The sequence below is a fragment of the Macrobrachium nipponense genome, chromosome 4 (genome assembly GCF_015104395.2).
Source record: "Macrobrachium nipponense isolate FS-2020 chromosome 4, ASM1510439v2, whole genome shotgun sequence".
NCBI classification, from domain to species: Eukaryota; Metazoa; Arthropoda; class Malacostraca; order Decapoda; family Palaemonidae; genus Macrobrachium; species Macrobrachium nipponense.
Window position 1 is genome coordinate 110,335,215 of NC_061100.1, and position 25,164 is coordinate 110,360,378.

A 25,164-nucleotide genomic window follows, 5' to 3' on the forward strand; every position below is an offset into this window, starting at 1 on the left:
CTCTGTTCATGTCCTTCCACATTCCTGAAATTCCCTAGCTCTGTTAGGTCCTTCACATCCTGGAAATTACCCCAAGCCTCTGTTTATGTACCTTTCATATTCCCTGGAAATTCCTCGCTCTGTTTAGTTCTTCATATTCCTTGGGAAATTCCCTCAGCTCTGTTATGTCCTTTCAATATTCCTGGAAATTCCTCAGCTCTGTATTTTGCCTTCTTATATTCCTGGAAAATTCCCACTCAGCTCTGTTTATGTTCTTTCCATATTTCCGCTGGAAATTCCCCAAGCTCTGTTACTGTCCCTTTCACATTCCTGGAAATTCCCCAGCTCCTGTTATGTTCTTCGCAAAGTTCCTGGAAAATTCCCAGCTCTGTTCATGTCCTTCACATTCCTGGAAAATTCCCAGCTCTGTTAATGTCCTCACATTCCTGGGAATTCCCCCAGCTACTGGTATTGGTCCTTCAAAGATTCCTGGGAATTCCAGCTTCCTGTTATGTTCCTCAATATTCTGGAAAATTCCCCTCAGGCTCTGGTATGTCCTTCAAATTCCTGGAAATTCCTTCAGCTCTGTTAATGTTCATTCATATTCCTGGAAATTTACTCAAGCTCTGTTATGTCCTTCACATTCCTGGAATATTCCTCAGCTCTGTTATGCTGTTCCCTTCACATTCCTGGAAATTCCCCCAGAGCCTCTGTTTAGTCCTTCCCATCCGGAAATTCCCCAGAGAGCTCTGTATGTCCTTTCACATTTCTGGAAATTATTCCCCAGATCTTCATGTCTGTCCATTCACATTGCTGGAAATTCCCTTTGATCGGAGTCTCTGTTTTATGTCCTTCTCACATTCCTGGAAATCCCCCAGCTTGGTTCTGTTTCCTTCACATGTCTGGAAATTCCCCAGCTCCTGTTATGTCTTTCACATTCTGGAATTTCCCCAGCTCTTTATTTGGTTCCTTCATATTCCTGTGAAATTGCCTCCACCAGCTCTGTTTTGTTCTTCTATATTCCTGGAATTCCTCAGCTCGGTTAGTCTTTCAATTCCTGGAAATTCCCCGCTTGTTATGTTCTTCAAATTTCCTGGGAAATTCCCCAGCTCTGTATGTCCTTCACATTCCGGGGGGAACAATTCCCCAGCTCTGGATGGCCTTCACATCAGGGAAATTCCTCACAGCTAGCTAATGTCCTCTCATATTCCAGGAAATTCCCCAGCTCTGTTATGTCCTTCATATTCCTGGAAATTCCTCAGCTCTGTTATGTCTTTCATATTCCTGGAAATTCCCCAGCTCTGTTATGCCCTTCACATTCCTGGAAATTCCCCAGCTCTGTTATGTTCTTCAAATTCCTGGAAATTCCCCAGCTCTGTTATGTCCTTCAAATTCCTGGAAATTCCCCAGCTCTGTTATGTCCTTCACATTCCTGGGAATTCCCCAGATCTGTTATGTCCTTCACATTCCTGGGAATTCCTCAGCTCTGTTATGTCCTTCACATTCCTGGAAATTCCCCAGATCTGTTATGTCCTTCACATTCCTGGGAATTCCCCAGATCTGTTATGTCCTTCACATTCCTGGGAATTCTTCAGCTCTGTTATGTCCTTCACATTCCTGGAAATTCCCCAGCTCTGTTATGTCCTTCACATTCCTGGGAATTTCCCAGCTCGGTTATGTCCTTCACATTCCTGGAAATTCCCCAGCTCTGTTATGTTTTTCACATTCCTGGAAATTCCCTAGGTCTGCTATGTCTTTCACTTTCTTGTTATGTCCTTTGCATTCCTGGCAATTCCCCAGGTCTGATATGTTCTTCACATTCCTGGCGTACAATAATATTTATATTGGAAATAAACCATGGGTAGAGTAACTGTGATTTCATGCTAAGCGTGGTGGTGTAGCCCGCCAAACATGCGGGGAATAGAGCTGTGTTGTTTCTTCCTAGTTGGAAAAAAAAATGGCAAGGTTTGTTCCTTGCTCTTACGTCCGTCATCACACACAAACACACCCACCCACACACACACACACACACACACAAACGCAACTAGAAAACTCTCAAAACATGTGGTATTCTGGTAATTTCTAAGTTTGATGAAACTGACTGGCGCTGTTTTGAATTGTTAAGGACTTAACTTTAAAAAGGACTATATCAAAACTTCACACGTATCCGAGGAATTTCAGGCATCTTAACGTGTAGGTAATCTCCATTATTTTTAGGCCTATATCAAACCATGGCTCATCATCCCAGCTCCTAAACTTTTAGCGGGAAAGTATTTGCATATCTTATTATAAGTCTGTTAAGTAGAGCAACGGCCGTTATCAGCGGCCTAGTTCTTGTAACTTCTCATAACCCAGGCGGGTTAATAGACATACTACATTTCAGCCCCTTTTTATCATTATATTTAGGAAAACATTTATCTATGATGTATACTGGCTCTGGCAAATTAGCTGCCTGTTGGCTGATGGTTTCATATTTATGCTTTGCGAATTACCATTCCAATATCCTTCAGGTAATTATAAATTAAGGAAACCCAGACCATATTTTAATATAAGCTGAAACTGACACGAGACTGTGAAAGTAAACTTATGATAAAGAGTGTATTGAATAATGGAGAAGTGCTCATCAAATTTATGCCAGAGGATCTAAAATCCCAGACATTTTTTGCGTGAGTTTTCCACTGGAACCCAGGAATTCCAAATGTAATTTCTTTATTGAATTTTCCATTTCGTATTCCGAGGTTTAGATGTGAAACATTCAAAATTATTAGACAATGGAACAATGGAAATATGAAAAGGTTAAGTCTTTGACTACGTTTACGGCATTCAAAATTCTCAACTTTTACCCGCTGGATGAGTTTACAGTAAATATGCTTTCTGTAAAGAGCATCGTTCATTAATTTGAAATGTTAGTTGGCATCTATTGTCAAGTGAGGAATTAATATAATTTTAGTCCTTTCATACTCTAATCTCCCAAAAATGTTAATGTGGTTTACTCAAGGTATTGTGATAAATTGACCCTTTCATGAATACAACTACTTACCTTGTCGAATAAACTTTTGAATAACTTCTGACACAAACCTATGCGTTAGAATTGTTGTTGACATAAGTCGTATAGACAAACTGAGATGGACTTGATTTTATGGAGAATTAACTTATTATTTAATTTTAATTTTCAAATTCCAGTGTAAAGTTGATTAACACTCATGCCAGATGGTTTCCAGGTAAATGTCATTCACAGTTAATGAAGTAAGTTTGTTCTTTAGAGTTATAGTTCACGAACTCAATAAAAGTAAGTTTTCACTTTAGACTTAAAGGCCACGAACTCAAATGAAATAAGTTTGCTCTTTAGAGTTACAGTTCACGAACTCAAATGAAGTAAGTTTGCTCTTGAGTTACAGTTCACGATCTCAAAAACCGATGTCAATTTCCGAAGTCCACCGCGTTTCTTTTGCACCCCTTCCAATTTTGATGGTTCCTTTCTTGGTGCCTCATGCATACCAATACATAGGTCTCGACTGGAAGGAGATTGGCCGTCTGTAATGTGGTAAAAAGGATTGAACATTCGCTCAGGGTGTCGGGCGGAGATATATGCAACTGAGGAAAGGAAGAACGATGCGTATGAGAGAGAGAGAGAGAGAGAGAGAGAGAGAGAGAGAGAGAGAGAGAGAGAGAGAGAGAGAGAGAGAGAGAGAGGTCTGTCCTGCACAAAGGGAGTGAACCCTGCTACCAGTAAAGTGGGCTTGATTGAATCAGTGACTGGCCATCTTCGTTCTTCTCCTACCACCCGTTTGTGTCTAAGTAGCTTTATATGGTATTGCTTTTGAAAGTTGTTTTTATTGGAATTTTACCATGTACATTCCTGAAGTATTCCTTATCCTAGTATTTTTTTATTGGAATTTTACCATGTACATTCCTGAAGTATTCCTAATCCTAATGTTTTTTATATTGGAATTTTACCATGTACATTCCTGAAGTATTCCTAATCCTAATGTTTTTTTTATATTGGAATTTTAACATATACATTCTTGAAGTATTACTAATCCTAATGTTTTTTATATTGGAATTTTACTGTGTACATTCCTAAAGTATTCCTGAACCTAATCTTTGTGATTTACTGTTACATTTTTACCCGAGTGAAGGGTTTTGTCAATCGCCATTATTTACCCCACTCTCGATCTCTCTTATGCTACATTTCATTATTCTTCTTTTCTTCATTCCATTCTTCCAGTTCTTATCTTGCGTGTGTTGGGTTTTAGTCTATTGATTACGTGCTTTAGAATCGGAATATGAATGATAACTATGGTCTTTATCTTCCTTGGAATTCTTGTACAACGGCTCGTCTCTGCACTGAGCTCTTTCTCTCAGTCAAAGTGTCCTAAATCTGTGACGTCCAAAACGAGGCTGAACATCCCCCCCCCCCGGCTTCATCTGATTCTGCTCTATGTTCTGTTTAAATGCTTGGACTTCAAGAAGTCTTCTTCTTTCCCCAGAGACGTAAAGCGTTTGATAAAGGGGGAAGACAAGTGATGTTATTGGTAAGATATAACTTATATAATTTTATTGCTGGTACAAAAATGGATTCTTGAACAAAATGATGATGAAAGATGAACATTCAAGAATTTCGAAAAATTTACGGAACGTTTTGAAAGCCCTGCATGTAGATAGATATTTAGTGGTCATTTTTAAAAGCCCTGCATATATAGACAGATATTTAGCGGCCATTTTTAAAAGCCCTGCATATATAAACAGATATTTAGTGGTTATTTTTCAAAGCCCTGCGTATATAGACATAAACTTAGTGGTCATTTTTGAAAGCCCTTCATATATCGACAGATATTTAGTGTTCATTTTTAAAAAAGACGCCATAGAAATAGACAGATATTTAGTTCATTTTTTTAAAAGCCTGCATATATAGAAAGATATTTAGTGGTCATTTTTAAATCCCTGCATATATAGACAGATATTTAGTGGTCATTTTCAAAAGCCCTGCATATATAGACAGATATTTAGTGGTCATGTTTAAAAGCCCTGCATATATAGACAGATATTTAGTGGTCATTTTAAAAGCCCTGCATATGTCGTAAGATATTTAGTGTTCATTTTTAAAAGCCCTGCATATATAGACAGATATTTAGTGGTCATTTTTAAAAGCCCTGTATATATAGACAGATAGACAAATATTTAGTGGTCATTTTTAAAAGACCTGCGTATATAGATAGATATTTTAGTGGTAATTTTTAAAAGCCCTTCATATATAAACAGATGTTTAGTTCATTTTTAAAAGCCCTGCATGCATAGACAGATATTTAGTGTTCAGAGGTCATTAAAGAGTGACCATGCATAGAATAACGAAACATGCATAAATATTATTTCCCATGACTGCATAGAGGCTATTCTGTCCGTTTACTAACAATTTATTCTATTTTCAATCAAGTATGTAATACGGATCCCGGTAAACATTCTGTAATATTTACTATAAATTTAAATTGAGTTAGATGAGACCCAAATTCGAAGTGAATGTTCTAATGCGAAAAACAAAGATATCTGTAGATGATACAGATTGGACAGTTATAGTAACACAAAATAGGAGTCGTTATCTTGGAATTTCGTTCTCCACTTTCCTATCTATTGTCATGGCCTTCTTTTCTGTCTTATCCATTTTTTACTGACCCATTTTACTGTTACCTTCCCAGATTTCTCATGCATACCAATAGGTCTCGAAATGGGCGGAGAATGAGTGTCTGACAGAGATAAGGGAGAAAAAGTTGAGCATTCGCTCTGGGCGTGTCTGACAGAGATAAGGAAAAAAAGTATGAGGCAAGTCAGAGAGGTGGGTTCCTAAGCGATGGGAATCAGCCTCTAGGAGGCGATGAAGAGATCTTGATTTGAGTCAACTGCAGGTGGTAGTCGTTCCTTCTCCATCACTCATTCATTTTTGCCATTTTTCGGTCGAATGCAGAATTGCTTTCAAAAAGTCTTAATGCATTTTCTTTAAGATTTTCCCAGTAGCCTCATGTTATTATCCCTGACATTTTTTCCAACCGGTTGTTTACGTTGAACAATAAGTGAATTTTACGTTGTCATTAGTACGACAAAAGTTTGTTAGATATTTGTTTGTTCCTTTCGTAAATAAGGTTAAAACTTCTATGTAGAAAGTTAATCTATAATAAATTTCGCTTCCTTTGCCGTGGTCAAGAAATCAGATTCCCATCTGTCCCTTGTCTTAAAGTACTCTCAGCGGAGAAGGTCTTGAACAGTTTGTTTCGTTTTTCGAGCGTTCAAGACTATCGCTATTGTATTTATTTTATCCAAATCAATGATTTCTTACTTCAGTTTAAACAGTCCTTTAATCCACTTTGTCTGTGCCTTTTTTTCTGTTACTAATGGGTACCGCAAAAACGTGGAAGCTTGGTATTTAAATGTTGGACATTTTGACTGTTATTGTGTTTTATTTTCTCTTTCTTTATTGGGGTGATGTACAAAAGCGGCTTTGAAAACAGTAAATTTATTTAATTTTTTATTTAATGTTTATATCTGCAATTACGGAGCCAGTACCAGTTATATTATTGCTTCGTTGTTTACATTTCACAAAAATTAATGTAGTATCTATTACTAATTTATTATTTGTTAATTGAGACTTCAGAGCCTTGCAAGTTCATTTGTGAAAGCTCAGTAAGTATAAAAATATTAATGAATGGTTTTTTTGCGAAGTTTCTGTTGAATAAAATAAAGTTAAACTTTTTACTTTCAGTCTTTACAGTAGGCACTGATTTAAAACATCTACTTCCTTTGGTGACCTCGACCCACACTTCTTGTGCGTTTCCCTTCACCGTGATAATTATTCCTTTTTATCACTGTCTATCTTCGTAACTCACTTTTATAAGGGCGGGGGAATGTGCCTGAAAGCGAAGGTGGGAAAAGCTGAGCCTTGAAGAGAGAAAATAAGAGAAAAATGAGAAAATAAACAGGAGGAGGCAGGGAGTCAACTAGGCGTGATCCCGAAGCGATGGAAAAGAACCTCGTCTCCAATAAAGCCAGACTTGGTTTGTGCCAATTGCAGACTGTCGCTATGTCTCCTTTACATCCATTTCCGTCTCAGGTTATTTTCTTATCGACTGTTTGTAGTATTGCTTCCCTATTGCTTCGTCATTTTGCCCATTTCAGGGATAGCCAAAGATGATATTTCTCCTTACATTTTTTTTAAAGCTTTGTTAGAAAATGTTCTCTCTATTATATATATATATATATATATATATATATATATATTATATATATATATATGTATATATATATATTTAAATATATAGTCGTTTGTGTCTGTATGTAAATATGACGGTCTGATTGCAATGGTTTGGAAGATGCTTTATAAGAAAAAGACGAGTTTTCTGAAATTATTTGCTTAGTAGTCAACATTCTGTGTATATTGGCATTTTATTTACTAATTAATATTTACTCCTCAGTTTGCCTGGAGGCTGTTCACCCCTATGAAATCTGTGCGACTTTCATAAGATGACCGAGCAATTCTTCTTGTTACTTAAGTTTTAAATAATTTTCAACTGATGTAAAAAGTACTTAATTTTGTTCAAACACTACAACACGGGTCAAGGATTATATATAAAACAGCTACGCATAATCTTTTATTTAAAGAATAATCTGTAATTTTATCAAACTTTTTTGATGTGAATCATCGTGTACTCATAACGTTATACTGGGTTGTTAAAACCCAGTATAAAGTCATGTAAATTAAAAAAAAAACAACATTTATAGAAATTCTACCTCATCTACAAGCAGCCATGATAGTAAATGTGTAGGATGCTTTTGTGATAGATTTATTACTCTCACCAGATGTCGTTTTCCTGGACATTCCTCTTCCAGTGGTAACTAGATATTGTTGTTCTCCGTTTTATTTTCTCTCCATTGACACTGTTGCCTCCCGCGGTCGGTTCCTCATACATATCAATGGGTTTCGGGACAGAAGTAGAATGGGTGTCTAAGAGAGATAAGGGACGAAGACCTGAGGGTTTTGTTTGGGTGTGTCTGCCGGAGATAAGGCATAAAAGGGGGTGGGTTGGGGGGGGGGGGGTGGAATGATGTCTGTTCCGAACGATGGAAATGAACAACGACTTCAATAAAGAAGGCTGATTTATGCCGATTGAAGGATGGCTGTCATCGTTTCCTCTTAATTCAACCTTTCTTGTCTGTTTTGCTTGTCTTTCATATGTGGTATTTATTCCTTTCATTTTTTTAAAATTCAGGTACAACATGAGATTTGTACATTTTTATTTTATGCTTTTTATCTATTTTCTACTGGAGCGTGATCATTACCATCGTCAGTCAAGGAGACAATAATAGTCTTGGTAAGGAAGAATTTTTTCTTAATCTTTTCCGTATGTGATAATACATGCCTGTAAGTACAGTTATTTCTCTTAGATTTTGAATCAGAAATTTTTTATCGCCATTGAAATGGAAAGACAAGTAGCCATGGGTTTTGGAAAGGTTATTTTGATATCCATACTTAGTATATATAGGTTATTTAATAGCAGCCCAATCTAACTAGCAGACCTAAAAAAAAAAAGTATATCTTAGTTTTACTAGACCACTGAGCTGATGAACAGCTCTCCAAGGGCTGGCCCGAAGGATTAGACATTTTTACGTGGCTAGGAACTAACTGGTCATCTAGCAACGGGACCTACAGGTTATTGTGGGATCCGAACCACATTATATCGAGAAATGAATTTCTATCACCGGAAATAAATTCCTCTGATTCCAAGTTGGCCGAGCTGAGAATCGAACTTCGGACCTCCGGATTGGTAGCCGAGCGCGAAATCCACTCGTCCAACGAGGAACTAACTAGCAGACCTACATTCAGATGGCAGGTGTATACAATTATCTCTAGACATCCTAACTGCTCATGTGGTTGCTATTGCTATGATTTTTTTTTTTTTGCCAAGCGATTTATAATCAAGGTACGTGAAATGTTTTATATATTCTGTATATTCACAGCCATTAGTTACGTCTTTCATCAAATACTGAGTTTTTTTCTTTTCCTAGTAGAGTACTGGGTTCATGGGAATGTTGTACTAGGTTTATTTTTTGCCGCGAATTCGGTGTTGAAGTATGTGACGTTTTATTTTGCAATAGTTTTTATTATTATTATTATTATTATTATTATTATTATTATTATTATTATTATTATTATTATTATTATTATTATTATTATTATCTTTTTTTTGCTCTATCACAGTCCTCCAATTCGACTGGGTGGTATTTATAGTGTGGGGTTCCGGGTTGCATCCTGCCTCCTTAGGAGTCCATCACTTTTCTTACTATGTGTGCCGATTCTAGGATCACACTCTTTTGCATGAGTCCTGGAGCTACTTCAGCCTCTAGTTTTTCTAGATTCCTTTTCAGGGATCTTGGGATCGTGCCTAGTGCTCCTATGATTATGGGTACGATTTCCACTGGCATATCCCATATCCTTCTTATTTCTATTTTCAGATCTTGATACTTATCCATTTTTTCCCTCTCTTTCTCTTCAACTCTGGTGTCCCATGGTATTGCGACATCAATGAGTGATATTTTCTTCTTGACTTTGTCAATCAACGTCACGTCTGGTCTATTTGCACGTATCACCCTATCCGTCCTGATACCATAGTCCCAGAGGATCTTTGCCTGATCGTTTTCTATCACTCCCTCAGGTTGGTGCTGGTACCACTTATTACTGCAAGGTAGCTGATGTTTCTTGCACAGGCTCCAGTGGAGGGCTTTTGCCACTGAATCATGCCTCTTTTTGTACTGGTTCTGTGCAAGTGCCGGGCATTCGCTTGCTATGTGGTTTATGGTTTCATTTTTCGTATCGCACTTCCTACATATGGGAGAGATGTTATTTCCGTCTATCGTTCTTTGAACATATCTGGTTCTTAGGGCCTGATCTTGTGCCGCTGTTATCATTCCTTCAGTTTCCTTCTTTAGCTCTCCCCTCTGTAGCCATTGCCATGTGTCATCGCTGGCTAGTTCTTTAGTCTGTCTCATGTATTGTCCGTGCATTGGTTTGTTGTGCCAGTCCTCTGTTCTGTCTGTCATTCTCCTGTCTCTGTATATTTCTGGGTCTTCGTCTACTTTTATTAGTCCTTCTTCCCATGCACTCTTTAGCCACTCGTCTTCACTGGTTTTCAGATATTGCCCCAGTGCTCTGTTCTCGATGTTGCCGCAGTCCTCTATACTTAGTAGTCCTCTCCCTCCTTCCTTTCGTGTTATGTATAGTCTGTCCGTATTTGCTCTTGGGTGTAGTGCTTTGTGTATTGTCATATGTTTTTCTGGGTTTTCTGATCTATGCTGCGGAGTTCTGCCTTCGTCCATTCCACTATTCCTGCGCTGTATCCGATTACTGGCACTGCCCATGTGTTTATGGCTTTTATCATATTTCCGGCGTTGAGTTTTGACTTGAGTATCGCCTTGAGTCTCGGCATATACTCTTTCCTGATCGTGTCCTTCATCTCTTGGTGTTTTATATCCCCTCCTTCCATTATTCCCAGGTATTTGTATCCTGTCTCATCTATGTGTTTGATGTTGCTCCCATCTGGTAGCTTTATCCCTTCAGTTCTCGTTACTTTGCCTTTTTGTATGTTGACTAAGGCGGATTTTTCTATTCCAAACTCCATCCTGATGTCCCCAGATACAATCCTTACAGTCTGGATTAGGGAATCTATTTCCTTGATGCTCTTACCATACAGCTTGATGTCGTCCATGAACATCAGATGGTTGATTCTGTTGCCTCTTTTCTTGAGTTGGTACCCGGCATCCATCTTCTGTAGTACTTTTGTCATGGGAATCATGGCTACTACGAAGAGTTGTTTCTAGGCGCACACACTTCTGCATGAGGCCTGGAGCTACTTCAGCCTCTAATCTTATTATTGTTATTAATATTACTAGCAAATTAAGGGGATGGATGGGGGGGTGGTAGGATGAATCCCCATTATAAACCATCTTAGGGGTCCCCACTATAACCCTGCCAAGTTTCCTGCACATCGGACCAGCCGTTTGGCCATGATTGAATGACAGAAGGACGGACAGGCATAACGCCCATTATAGTAAGATTATTATTATTATTATTATTATTATTATTATTATTATTATTATTATTATATTATTATTATTATTATTATTATTATTATTATTATTATTATTATTATTATTATTATTATTATTATTAAGTTAAAAAGAATGTTTTTGTTTACCGAATCCATTTTATATGATAACTTTTTTTATTTTTCTTATTAATCGCTTTTCTAGCTCAGCAATATTATTATTTAAATGGCCAATATTCATATTGGTATTTAATAGAAAGGATGCCGGAATGTTTTTATTTTTATTTCTAAATACCAGGTATTCTGATGCCTGGTATACCAGCCACCAGAATCCTTGGTTTTTAGAAATAAAAATAAAACGTATTCACGTCACTTTTTATTAAATCTAGTATGAATATTGGCCATTTATAAAATAAATATTACAGAGCCAGAAAAGCGATTAATAAGAAATATAGAAAAGTTGTCATATAAAAGGAATTCGCTATACACTGCCATTAATTTGGACAGAATATGTTTGGAAGGGGTTCTTCTTCTAAGATTATTATTATTATTATTATTATTATTATTTTTTTTTTTTTGGTTTATCACAGTCCTCCAATTCGACTGGGTGGTATTTGTAGTATGGGGTTCCGGGTTGCATCCTGCCTCCTTAGGAGTCCATCACTCTTCTTCTTCTTCTTCTTCTTCTTCTTCTTATTATTATTATTATTATTATTATTATTATTATTATTATTATTATTATTAGCATATAGATGCCTAACCATTTTTAGTTTTGTAATCATTTCATGATTCCAAAACCACGTAAAGAGAGAAAAAATCTCAGTTAAAGTATAATAATTTATTTTTAAGCGCAGTAAAATCGAACTATTATATGCTGATTGCTCCGGTGTATTTGCCTGGATTTCAGACAGGGTGTCCATAAAGTCCCAGTGCCATTACAAGTATTTATTGCTTGTAGTGGTACTGGGACTTTATGGGCACAATGTAGACCGTAAGCTTTTCTTGATAACGTTCATGGGTAAGAATGCGCGGACTTATTGAAGGTATATGCTGCTTAATATGACCCTTAAGTGAAGTTCTCTTAAGCAGTCTGCTTCGCTGGCTCTGTACCTTTAGTAACCTTGTGATTGCGCCATTGATCGTCATTTTTTTCTCTGAAGATGACATGCGCTGGTAAATGTCTGTGAGTGACATATGATATACGTAGTCACACATTGAGAGCCCTCAGAAACGAGTGGTCATCTTTTCTTTACCCACCCCTTCGTTTTCTGCGGTCGAAATTAGATATGAATTAATATATAAATATATATATATATATATATATTATATATTATTATCTATATATATTAATGTATGATATACTATATATATACATATATATATATATATATATATATATATATGTATATATATACAATACATATATATATATATAATATAATATATATATATATATATATTTCTTTATTGTATATATATAATTTATATATATATACAATAAAGAAAATAAATAATTAAAAAAATAAATAATAAAAAAATGTGTGAAAGAAAGGAGCAAAGGGACAGATAATGAAGACAGTGACGTTGATTGTTATCCATAACTACTAAATTACAGCAGTAATTTAGTAGTTATGTCATTAATAGAGTTTTAGTCTTGTGCAATGTAACACTGACTATCCTTTTCGTAGGGTATTTGTTGCCATAACCAGTAACCGCTAGTTAGACGTATATTTTCATATTTTTGGTAAAACAATATGTACAAATTTGTGTTTTAAGATTTGATTATTAAATAATCTAGTTCCATGTAATTGGGGCTGCTTTATAAGACGAAATTAGTTAATAAGTAGCCGGATACATCGAATGAAATGTCTGTGAATTCTCTTTAATATAATATTAAAAAACAATACTTTTACACTGTTTGGTTAAATATAATAAACTTTATTTGTTTTACGTTCTGTAAATGGCAATATACGCATCGTGAATCATCTAAAGAGACGGATTTGTTTGCTGTCCAAATAGAAATATTGCAGGGAGATGTAAGTGAAGTGTTTGACCTTTGCATAAGTCGATCGACCTGTTTCTCAAAATAATATTGCGTAGAAGAATTCGTTTCTTTATTGTCAGGTTTAATCAATTTTTGGAAAAGCTGTTGGTCTAGTGGTATCGGTCTTGCATGGAGGGTCTTAATTTTTTTTCCCCAAGTTAGTTTTACAGTCTGTTCGTCAAAAAGTGGTGTGTGGTGGAAAATGATTATAAAGCTGACACGCATCGATATCTGATCTTGGTGTTTACACATCTCTCATTTACAAAAGCATGAATATGGAAAGTTACTGTGAGATGCTAATAATACTAATCTCCTTGTATTTCAATACATTTTTATCTCTTCATTAATTTATTAATGTATTATTTCGATTTTAATAAGCGAGATCTCTTCTTTCCGTATTTCCCTTTACCTCCTCTTACGTCTTCCCTAATGAACACCATTATCTTTGGAAGCTTGGGTTTTAAGTCAGTGGCCCCCTGTGGTGGGCTTACTTCTTTTGAGCTAATAAACTAGTTTTTCGGGTGTGATGACATTCTGTGTTTATTACACTACTCAACCCGCATACAATGCGAATCCGTACGGAAAATATTCAAATATAAGTCAACAAAAGCAATATAGATTGCGCATAGTCGGGATGTTATTGTATAGCATCTCCATAAATGGTTTTGGTAAACAAAATCGAAAGAAAATGACAACTGGGTTTCGTGTATATGTATGCATGAATAATCATGCAGCCCCAATGTACATTTTGATGAAATTATACACAACATACATACATGTTTTATATATACACACACACACACACACACACACACATATATATATATATATATATATATATATTATATATATATATATATATATATCACTCTCTCTCTCTCTTTATATATATATATATATAATATATATATATATAATATATATATATATATATATATATATATATAGATGTTTGATATGGGTGGTTTGTTTTTTATGTGGCATCCCTACAGAAAAAAACGGCATGCAGGCTACGTAAATACCTACATCACACGACAATCCAAAATAAATTATATTTTTTTTTCTGGCAAAAAAATCACATAAAAGATAATTTTTCTGTGCAACCAGCTGTTATTCTACAATCAGTAAAGGCAACGTAGAGAATAACTTGAAAACGTGAAGCACAAAGCCCTTAGAGCCCATATCCGCCACGGCATAATCATTTTGATTTATGAGGAGAAATGTTTCAATTACTAAGATAACTTCTAAGGAAGAAGCTGGCAAATAAATACTTCATTTCGTGGGGTCTTGTCAGAGAGTGGCAGTGTAGTAGCATTATTGAAAGAGATAGAAATATACGTCAGTGTTAAAGAAAATAGTATGAAAAGTACTACTTAGAAGTCCCGGCTGTTAATTAGTAACTTGTGCCATACTCTTTTTACAACAATGCTATAACAAGATTGAATCCTTCTATATGTGTTACATAAATACAAAATACAACTGAAGACGTAACGAGATCGGAGTTACACGGCTCCGAGAATCAGGTAACTTTTATATACAAAAAATAGAAGTTCTTCCTCTGATTGTATGGCGTTTTTACATCGCATGGAACCAGTGGTTCCAGTGAGCTTTGCGAATTAAAAAAGATAAATAAAACTTTTTTTGAAACAAATATACATTTGGGCAACGCGTTTCCTACTGATACGCTGAAAGTATTCTTTACTCCCCTTGGACTAATTTTCTGTCTTTAGTAGCTAACAAATTAACTCGTTATCTGATCCAACCAGCATATCAAGAAGGGAAACTTGATATGCTGGTTGGATCAGATAACGAGTTAATTTGTTAGCACTTAAGACAGAAAATTAGTCTAATATATGTATCGAAATAAATGTTTGTTTTTCAGCGTATCAGTAGGAAACGTGTTGCCCAAATGTATATTTATGTTTCAAAAAAAGTTTTATTTTTTATACTTTTTTTTTTAATTCGCAAAGCTCACGCCTAGGCGATATTTATAGTCGACCCCCAATTTTGTCTTCAATAATTCGATGATGTTAATGGTATTTAAACGCACTTACTGAACATTGGGCGTTAACCATTGAATCTGCAATAAAAGAATGAGCCTGCTTTTTTACTTATTTATTTTTGTAAATTCGCAAAGCTCATGCCTAGGCGCTAATTATTATAGTCGACCCACAATTCTGTCTTCAATAATTCGATTATGTGACTGGTATTTGCACGCACTTACTGAACATGGGGCGTTAACCATTGAATCTGCAGTAAAAGGATGATCTTATCAGTGATCTCCCCCCTGATTTTCTTTGGAGAAAAAAAAAAAATCGAATATGCCTTTTGTTACAGTGACGAAATATCCTGGCAAGGGTCGACACAATGTTACGGCCTCTGAGGGAGGTCCGCTTCAGGTTCGATATGAAATAATAAAAAAAAATATTTCAACACCAACAGTTGAAACTGGGGATACGAATATAGAAAGAAACACTAACACAACAAAGGTTTATTTACAAGCTTACTAACACAGGTAAATGCAGAATGGTATCTCCTATTTACATAAAAAGATAGAATCTTACACTGCATGAACTGGGGGAACAGCGAGGTAATTCAAATACTTGCGGGCCAGTTTAGTGACTCGAAGCAGTGGCTTCACAAAAGGAGAGCGGCAGTTGCAGACGTCCTCTTGACTCTGTATTGCAGAAAATAGTTTACTTGTAAGGCAGGAACTCCCCCCTTTTCTTCTCCGGAGTCTGCTCAACATAGAGACAACTCGGTCGTCCACTCCTGAAGACGATTAGACCAGTATCCAACCAACTCTCGAACAACTTTTCTTCTGATCCTTCGTCGGTCCCTTTCTCTCTTATCTCTTACGGATAATCTCTGCTGCTGCTGATTTCTCACTGATAATCTGATCTATGGCTCTTACTGAGGATATCTCTCTGTGACTAACTGGTGTCTCTCTTTTACGATCTCTCTCTCTTACGATCACTGCTCTCCAAAGTTTGTTCGTCGTATTTATACGGCACTCTGGGGGCGGAGCCTACGGCGAACGTCACAGACTCGCGAGATTTCTAGAAATTCTTAGATGAATCTAGACGAGGTATTGCATCAGAAATCGCGTCATTTCTCCCGACACATTGGCGTGTGTTGCGCTCCATAACACGCCCGACGATTCCAGAGCAGGCGCCTCCAACACGGGCGCGAAAGCCTCCTTACTGCCGAACTTCTCGAAAATGCGTTCTCCTTTCCTTTATCTTCCTTTGCTATGAAGCAATTACCATCACACTTTCTATGAGTTGCAGTATACGCATGCGTTAGGATGTTGCTGAATATATGTATCGAAATAAATGTTTGTTTTTCAGTAAAAATACTGGAATTTGGTCTAGGCAAAGAACTGAAGTTGCCTAATCTTTTCTTTTCCTTCTTTTTTCTAGTTTTCAGTTTTTACAGTTTTCAGTTTTTACAGAAAATGTGTTTAAAGCAAATCTAGTAGCTCAGTGTTATCACAAATATCTTGAAAAAGAATGAGAATGGAAACAAATCTTACCAGATGAAAATTAAAGATGACGTACTAATTTTGAAATAGCGCCTCAGTGGCGTGGTCGGTATGGTGTTGGCTCACCACCTCGGTGGCCGCGAGTTCGGATCTCGGGCATCCCATTGAGGTGTGAGAGATGTGTATTTCTGATGATGGAAGTTCACTCTCGACGTGGTTCGGAAGTCACGTAAAGCCGTTGGTCCCGTTGCTGAATAACCACTGGTTCCATGCGATGTAAAAACACCATACAATCAGAAACTAATTTTGAAATAGTAAGTCGCTGATTCCTCTACTCAATTAAATATGTTTCTTGGTGTGGTCAATCTACCCTCCCCCGGGAGATGTGTATTGCTATCTCGTCTCTCTGTTGTCATCGGAACAAAGAGATGACGACACCATCTGATGTGAGGTTTCGTTCTGCGGCGCACATGGCAGAGAGAGAGAGAGAGAGAGGGAGAGAGAGGGAGCGAGCGAGAGAGTGTCTGTCAATGCCAGTGGTCAACATCAATATTCGCATCACGACAGACTGCCTCTGCGATTGGCGCTATCGACAGTTCCGGAGATATCCTCTCTCGATACTGACAGCTCCAATCAGTTTCGTCGCATTATTAGGCAATGGATATCACGAGAAGACTCTTGACAAGATGAATTGGGTATACCACGCAATGAAGCGGAAGTGACTGGGGGGTCGTGTTCGTTATTGGTTATGGAACTGGAAACAAGCAATCAGAGATCCCGACTAATCCTGAGGCAGGCGAACCTAGACCGATGGCAGGTCAGGCGGATAGACTCCGATAAAAATGAGAGATTTTCCTCATTGGACGGGCGGACATTGCTTATTAAATCCCAGATATGGACTGTGATTGATCTTTTGAGACATAAGTACGAAAGTAAATGTCAGATTAAAGGCTAATGTTCTTTTTTGTGTACGTAATTCACAATTGTTGATGCATGGCTTCCCATTAATTGTCATTCATCTTGGGGAATCTTTCGGTGAAGTGCCACCCCAACACTCACTTGGTTTTCACCCATAGTAATGACCATAGTAGGTTCACATCAACCGTGCATGTGCTGTCTAGGCCAGTCCCTTACGACGCTCCTCACTGGCTGTTGATAAGCCTATCAGAGGGCTGGAAACTCTCAGTCTCTCTCGAGAGTACACATGGGCAGGATGTAAGTTCCACTTCTCCTGAGAGATACATCCTTCAAAAGTATCCCTCAGGAGAGGTGGAACATACATCCTGCCTATCTGAACTCTCTCGAGAGAATGGGAGTGTCCTGCCCTGAGATTGGCTTATCAACAGGCAAGAGACTGAGAGTTTCCTGCCCTGTGATTGGCTTATCAACAGGCAATCAGGAACGTCGTAACGGACTGGCCTAGACATCAGAGGCATGGTTGATATGAATCTACTATAGGAATCTCATTGAGTTTTTCTGCTGTCGCTGACATTACATTGCATTACATCCGTCACATTTACGAAGGATGATATTTATTTTTTGTCTATATAATGTTATCACTTGAAATATTATTCCAAACGTTCTGCAACATTTGATATGTAGAACCATTCGTCGACGTTGTCACAATTTATCCAGGTCCTATCTTTTGATATGTTTCTTTACCTATAATTTATCACGTTTAGTCGATATAACTTCATAACATTTACCCGTCATTATTATTGCAATTTTCTAAGTCATTTCTGGTTAACTCTCTCTTTTGGTATTCCCTAAAAATACCATCATCTTTTTTTTTCTTTTTTTCTGTTACTAGTGACAAGGCAAGCAATTTTTTTTAGTTTGCTGTAAAGAGAATTGCAAGTTAAAATCACAGGCCTGTGAAGAGGAATGCAAGTTAAAATTTCAGCCCTTTATAGAGGAATATAACTTAAAATTAGAAGCCTGTTCGTCATAATATCTGTATCGGAATGTCTCTAGAACAATAACAACCAATAAAGCAGAATCTCTTTATTAAGAAAAACGACGTAAGAAAAAAAAAAAAAAAAACGGCATTAAGGAGGTTACTGAAACTCTTGGGAGGGACGAGACCCTATGCTTTTAGTTACCCAAATATCATCGATCCTCCGGCCGCCTATGTTGACGGGTAAAATAAAGCCCACAGAGATATTGGCTTAGACATGACATCTTTCAAGAGATGCGATAAATCTTACGCCGATTTCATGGGTAGGAAATCTCTCTCGGTGAAAAATGGAACCTCAAATATTAGTGAATTACCCAAAGAAAATTTTACCTCTTTTTGCCATGTGTAAGATCATGAACTCGTCTCCAATCTTTCACCAGCATTGAGTATTTTGGTAATGTCGCTAACGTCAGCGGCATTAACATTGAAAATGCCTGTAGGTATTTGCAAAATCGGAACATTCACTTAATATAACTTATCTGAAAGAGAGAGGAGAAAAAGAAAAATGAATAATTATCAGAGTAATCGATAGTTATTAACGACTTTTTTTCCTTCATACTTTCAATATAAGATAGAGTACTCGTTAGTTATTAACGGTTGTCACTCCTTTATATATCTTTGTTATATATTATATATATATATATATAATATATATTATATATATATATATATATATATATTATATATATATATATATATGTATATACTATATCTCCTCCAGTTCCCGGACTTCAAAGCTGACAGGCATTAATATATTGTAATAAGGAATCTATAGCTTTTGGACAGTCAGGTAACAGGGGACCCCGTTAAGTCCAGCCTTTCAACTGGTGAGGATGAAGAAAAGTTATCATCTTTAAAACTGTTATCCCAGTTCAAGTTTCAATGATAATGTGAAAGCCTGCATTTAATCCTGCCTGTATTGCTTCAACGAAGACATGCAAACAAGTTCCTAATCTCTTAGATGCAGGCAATATCCTCTATTGAGCCCTTATATTCGAGTATAATGGATCTCTTAAAAACTTGAGTATACTATCAGCTTTATTTAGATATTTTTGCTCTTGTTTACTAGATTAGAAAACCAAAAAGTGCATTAAGGAGAGAGAGAGAGAGAGAGAGAGAGAGAGAGAGAGAGAGAAGAGAGAGAGAGAGAGAGAGAGTCACATTCCTGACAATCAGGAGAAAAAAATCACATATGTTTGCACTTACAAATAGATTTTGTGCTTTACTCTGAGTCTTCACTGGTCTGCATCAGTGAAAATCATGATTGATATGATGCTTCAAATAAAATGTTTGTTTGTTTGTTTCTTTTTAGCGCGGAAAGTTACGGTAAAGAGGATTTTTTTATATACGTAAATCCTTGGCATTTCCTTGGAATTTTAGTGTTGACGATCCTCTTCGGTAGGTCATCATTATTCTTATTTTGTACTTTTGCGGAAAATGTAAATGGAAAAATAAAATTTAAGAACGGGGTAGCTAGTCAAGATTTAGGGGAATATGTTAGAAACGTCCCCCCCCCCAAAAAAAAAAAATAAAACTTTTTACTGTACGTCGTGGTCAATCAAAACAAAATACCTGTTCAATTTTCCAATCTCCTCAGATGAGATTTTGACGTGTGCGTAGATATTTGGAAGTGCGTGTTTCCGTACGTAGAAATACACACGCTGATGTTAACTATACTTCCATTGCGCGTATGAAAAATTAAAAATCACTACACACAGCAGTGATATTCCTCTCTTTGGTATCACCGGAAGAACAAGCACGAGAGGAGAGTTTAAGGAAATTTATCTCGTAAATGACGAAGGACGTCATGAATATGTATCCGAGAGCAGTCGCCCAGCCCCGTCCCCGCCCCCGTCCCAGCCCCCCGACCCCTATGCTGACGAAAATGAAAGTTTGGCCGTTCTCGAGAAATTGATAAATACCCAGGAGACTATGGACAGAATTGGATGAGGTAGGAACGAGAGGAGAGTGGCGAGAGGAAGGAAAGGTAGAAGCAAGAAGGGCTAATGCAAAATGCAAAGTGAATGCGAGGACGCGGGTCAGGAATTTAAAGCGCATGGCGCCACTGCATGTAAGGAGAGAGAGAGAGAGAGAGAGAGAGAGAGAGAGAGAGAGAGAGAGAGATAGAGAGCGAGAGAGAGAGAGAGAGAGAGAGAGAGATGAAATAACCGAAGAATCAGTTATGAACGATTACAGGATTGGTTGGATCTTTATGGCAGTATTTTAATTTTAGTTTTGAAATTGGTGTATTGGGTGCAATTATGAAATATTTGGTTTTATTTATTTATATTATATATATAATATATATATGACTGGTAAAAATGTTCTGTTACAACAGAATTCCATTTAATAAAAGGAGCCCATAAAAACACCGAAATATAGAGAGAAAAGTACTATATTTCAGAGACTGCTGTCTCTCTCTTCAGGTATATGAATCAGAAAAGTTTACAGAAAAGGTGGTATTTATACCAAGAGATCCGTCCACAGGTAAGCCAATTTAGGTCACCCCCGCTGATAATATTCCTTTAATCTTCTTAAGCGTGGGTTGAATGAAAACCTTGTCGATCACATCTGAATCCCATGCTCCTTTTGAGATGTTCATTACCTGCCTCTCTTTTATTAAGGCCGATTCCATCATTTGACTCTTGTACCGGCAGTTGCTGCTATAAATTATACGTGACAAATTCCAGTTTATTCTATGGTTATGTTCATTTATATGGTTGAAAATAGCTGAGTTCTGTTGTCCATACCTAACTGACCGTTCGTGTTGTATTAATCTCTGGGGAAGTGATTTTCCTGTAAATCCGATGTAAGATTGGTCACAGTCCTGGCATGGGATTTCATAAACCTCTGTTTCCTTGGGGAATGTCTTTTGTTGGACATTAATCAGGGATTTGGCTAAGGTGTTTGGGTAAGTAAATGCAAAAGGGTTAGATTTTCCGAGGGTCTGAGTCACTGTCTTAATCCTGTCCAGGTGAGGAATTTTTATTTTATTGTTGGGTGTCTCTTTGGTCTTGTTTTGAGGGGGTCAGTAGAAAATTACATTTGCTTTTTGAATAGCTTTCTCAATTATATGGTCAGGATACTTTAAAGACGAAAGTTGCTTACGAATTAGTTCAAATTTACCATATACAGAAAACCAACGTTCTCACTTTCATACATTCACTACTTTACCTATCACGACATTGCTATCAAGATAGGTGTAGCCAGCAACCTGTTCCTAAGAGCCTTACAAATTGTTCCCCAGATTTCCTGGAAAAAGAATTTGAAATAATTCTTAAGCAACTTTCGTCTTTAAAGTATCCTGACCATATAACTGAGAAAGCTATTCACAAAGCAAACGTAATTTTCTACTGACCCCCTCAAAACAAGACCAAAGAGACACCCAACAATAAAATAAAAATTCCTCACCTGGACAGGATTAAGACAGTGACTCAGACCCTCGGAAAATCTAACCCTTTTGCATTTACTTACCCAAACACCTTAGCCAAATCCCTGATTAATGTCCAACAAAAGACATTCCCCAAGGAAACAGAGGTTTATGAAATCCCATGCCAGGACTGTGACCAATCTTACATCGGATTTACAGGAAAATCACTTCCCCAGAGATTAATACAACACGAACGATCAGTTAGGTATGGACAACAGAACTCGGCTATTTTCAACCATATAAATGAACATAACCATAGAATAAACTGGAATTTGTCACGTATAATTTATAGCAGCAACTGCCGGTACAAGAGTCAAATGATGGAATCGGCCTTAATAAAAGAGAGGCAGGTAATGAACATCTCAAAAGGAGCATGGGATTCAGATGTGATCGACAAGGTTTTCATTCAACCAACGCTTAAGAAGATTAAAGGAAGATTATCAGCGGGGTGACCTAAATTGGCTTACCTGTGGATGGATCTCTTGGTATGAATACCACTTTTTCTGTAAACTTTTCTCATATACCTGAAGAGAGAGACAGCAGTCTCGGAAATATAATACTTTTCTCTCTATATTTCGGTGTTTTTATGGGCTCCATAAATACTTATAAAATACATATGTATGTATATACACATACATACACACATACTTATATACACAAACACGCACATAAGCAGTGGATTCTGCTACTATTTGTCAAAGTATTTGCTTAAGATCATTTATTTTAAGATGCGATCCAAAATTACTCTTCAGCCAAGAAAAATAGTTTTTTTTTTTTTTTTTGGCTATATCAGAATTTTATGCTCAGAAAAGTTGGTATTTATTGCGAGAACGAGGATAAAGTTTGCAAATGCAATCATTCATCATGATCCTCTCATTTCTCTTTAACAAACTCCTGAATTGTCATGTATTTTAAACTATCATAGTTGACAAGTAATTCTAAATAGTCCACATTTGAAGCAGAGACTGGAGACTGTCTGGAGCAGCGTTCATTCCTCGTATAAATGAGATGAACTGAGTGTCTTGCAGGTTCCTTTCCTATGTCATGGTACCCACACCATCTTCCTTTCCCACCCAGACCATTATCTGGTAGTCTCTTACTGTACCGCCATTCTATTATATTTCTTCCATCTTGCTATCCACCCTCTCCTAACGATTATTTCATAGTGCAACTGCTTTGAGGTTTTCCTCCTACCTACTCTCAATTTCCTTTCCAGCTCTGAATGGCCTTAAAGGTCCGAGTGCTTAGTCGTAGGCCTGAATTCTGTATTCCATTCCATTATCTGGTACTGCATTCTACATTAGCGAAGTGTATTTTAGCTTCAGTTAATGGTACACACAGAGATATAGCTTTCGTTGTGAATGTATTGTATCATAATCTTGCAGGAGAATATGTATACACTTACTGTTGCGAATGTATTGTATCACGATCTTGCAGGAGAATCTGTATACACTTGCAATCAAAGAGCATGGCCATAACATCGTTCTGGTTGGAGACAATGAATTCTCTAGCATATAACTGAAGGGCAGGGTTTCCTTTGACGAGCTATAAGTAAGGTGTCTTTAGAACACCAAAGATTTTTAAAGTTGAATCTCAACTTATCATGTCATATGAATAACAGCTGAGTTCCTCGTTGGACGAGTAGGTTACGTGCTCGACTACCGATCTTAGGGTCCGGGGTTCGACTCCCCGCTTTGCCTACCCAGAATCAGAGGAATTTATTTCTGGTGATAGAAATTCATTTCTCGATGTGGTTCGGATCCCACAATAAGCTGTAGGTCCACGTAAAAATATCTAATCCTTCGGACCAGGCCTAGGGGAGTTATCAATCACCTCAGTGGTCTGGTTAAACTAAAGTATACATAACAGCTGAGAAAATATATCAGTTCCAGTAATTTCTTTAATCCAGTTGATGATATGCACTTTGGAGCTGTCTTTCAACTTTGGACTTACCTACTATCCCACTGTACAGTAAGACAAGATCTTAAGCGTTGTGATCTTCTCCAAGCAGTGCAGTAGTGTCCTGAAGAGATGCCCCATTTCAGGCTTTGCTGTCTGCATTAGTATCCTCTGGTGAACTGACCACAGTGCAATCCTCTTTTCTTCATCTTATTAGTTATTATACTGATCATTCTTGCCATGAAACACTGCGTAAGAAGGAGTGCTGACTATGGGATAATTTGTATGTCCCCCTCACTGCAATGTGTTTGTGATGGACAGCCCATCCTCATAGTATCCATTAAAGGCAGACTGTTGCCAACTTATAATTTTGAGTGACAAGTCAGCTTACTGGTGTGCGTTTACATCCTAGGTTTCTCCAAGCTTTCGTGGTATTCTGTGAAGTGATGAACTTATATCAGGGGCGGCAAAGATGGTTTATATTGGGGTTTCATTCTACCTCTCCCCTCCGAATAGGGTGGGGGTGAGAAGGGATTCCATGAAACGGAGCTGGTTCTGCCATTTAAACGAGGCTAATTATGCCCGTAGACTTAGTTACTTTAGGAATTTCTGTATATACATATGTTTGCTGGTAATAAAATAATGATTATAATAATAATGTTTTATTATCAGCTCAAGGCCATAAACATGGAATATATAAAGAACAGGCAATAACATACACAGTCTAGATACATAAGATAACATGATAAACATTAAAAAGGGGGTAGTATAAAAGATGGCAATCAAAATAATGGTCATAACCGTAATAAAATTAAGAATAGTTATAAGATTGAATGTAGAAACTATATTAATTATAATCACAGTAATAATGAAAACGGAAAACCCCACTAATAACAATAATCGTAGCAATATTATGATAATAATGACAGATTCTGTAGAGAGGCTACGACGTCTAACGAAAGAGGAATCTTCCTAACAGAAATATACTCGCTTAGGCAGATGGCAACAGTGCCAACGAACTAAATATTCAGAGAGCCACAGGTTCGTTCGGAAAGTTATCAGGAAAAAGTGACGGGATAAAAGGATTCTAGTCCCTGGTCCCACTTTTAAGAAATAAGATCCATTAGTTCTTTAGCAGTTCTTAAGAAGAAGAATAAAGGTAGGAGTTGATTCTTGGGAGGATACGAACGCCATAAGACAATCAGGGAGATAAGGTCGACGTTCACACCAGCCTCTTCGGGATAGTCGACCTTTTTGGACCGATTCGGTAGTCTTTTCTCGTCG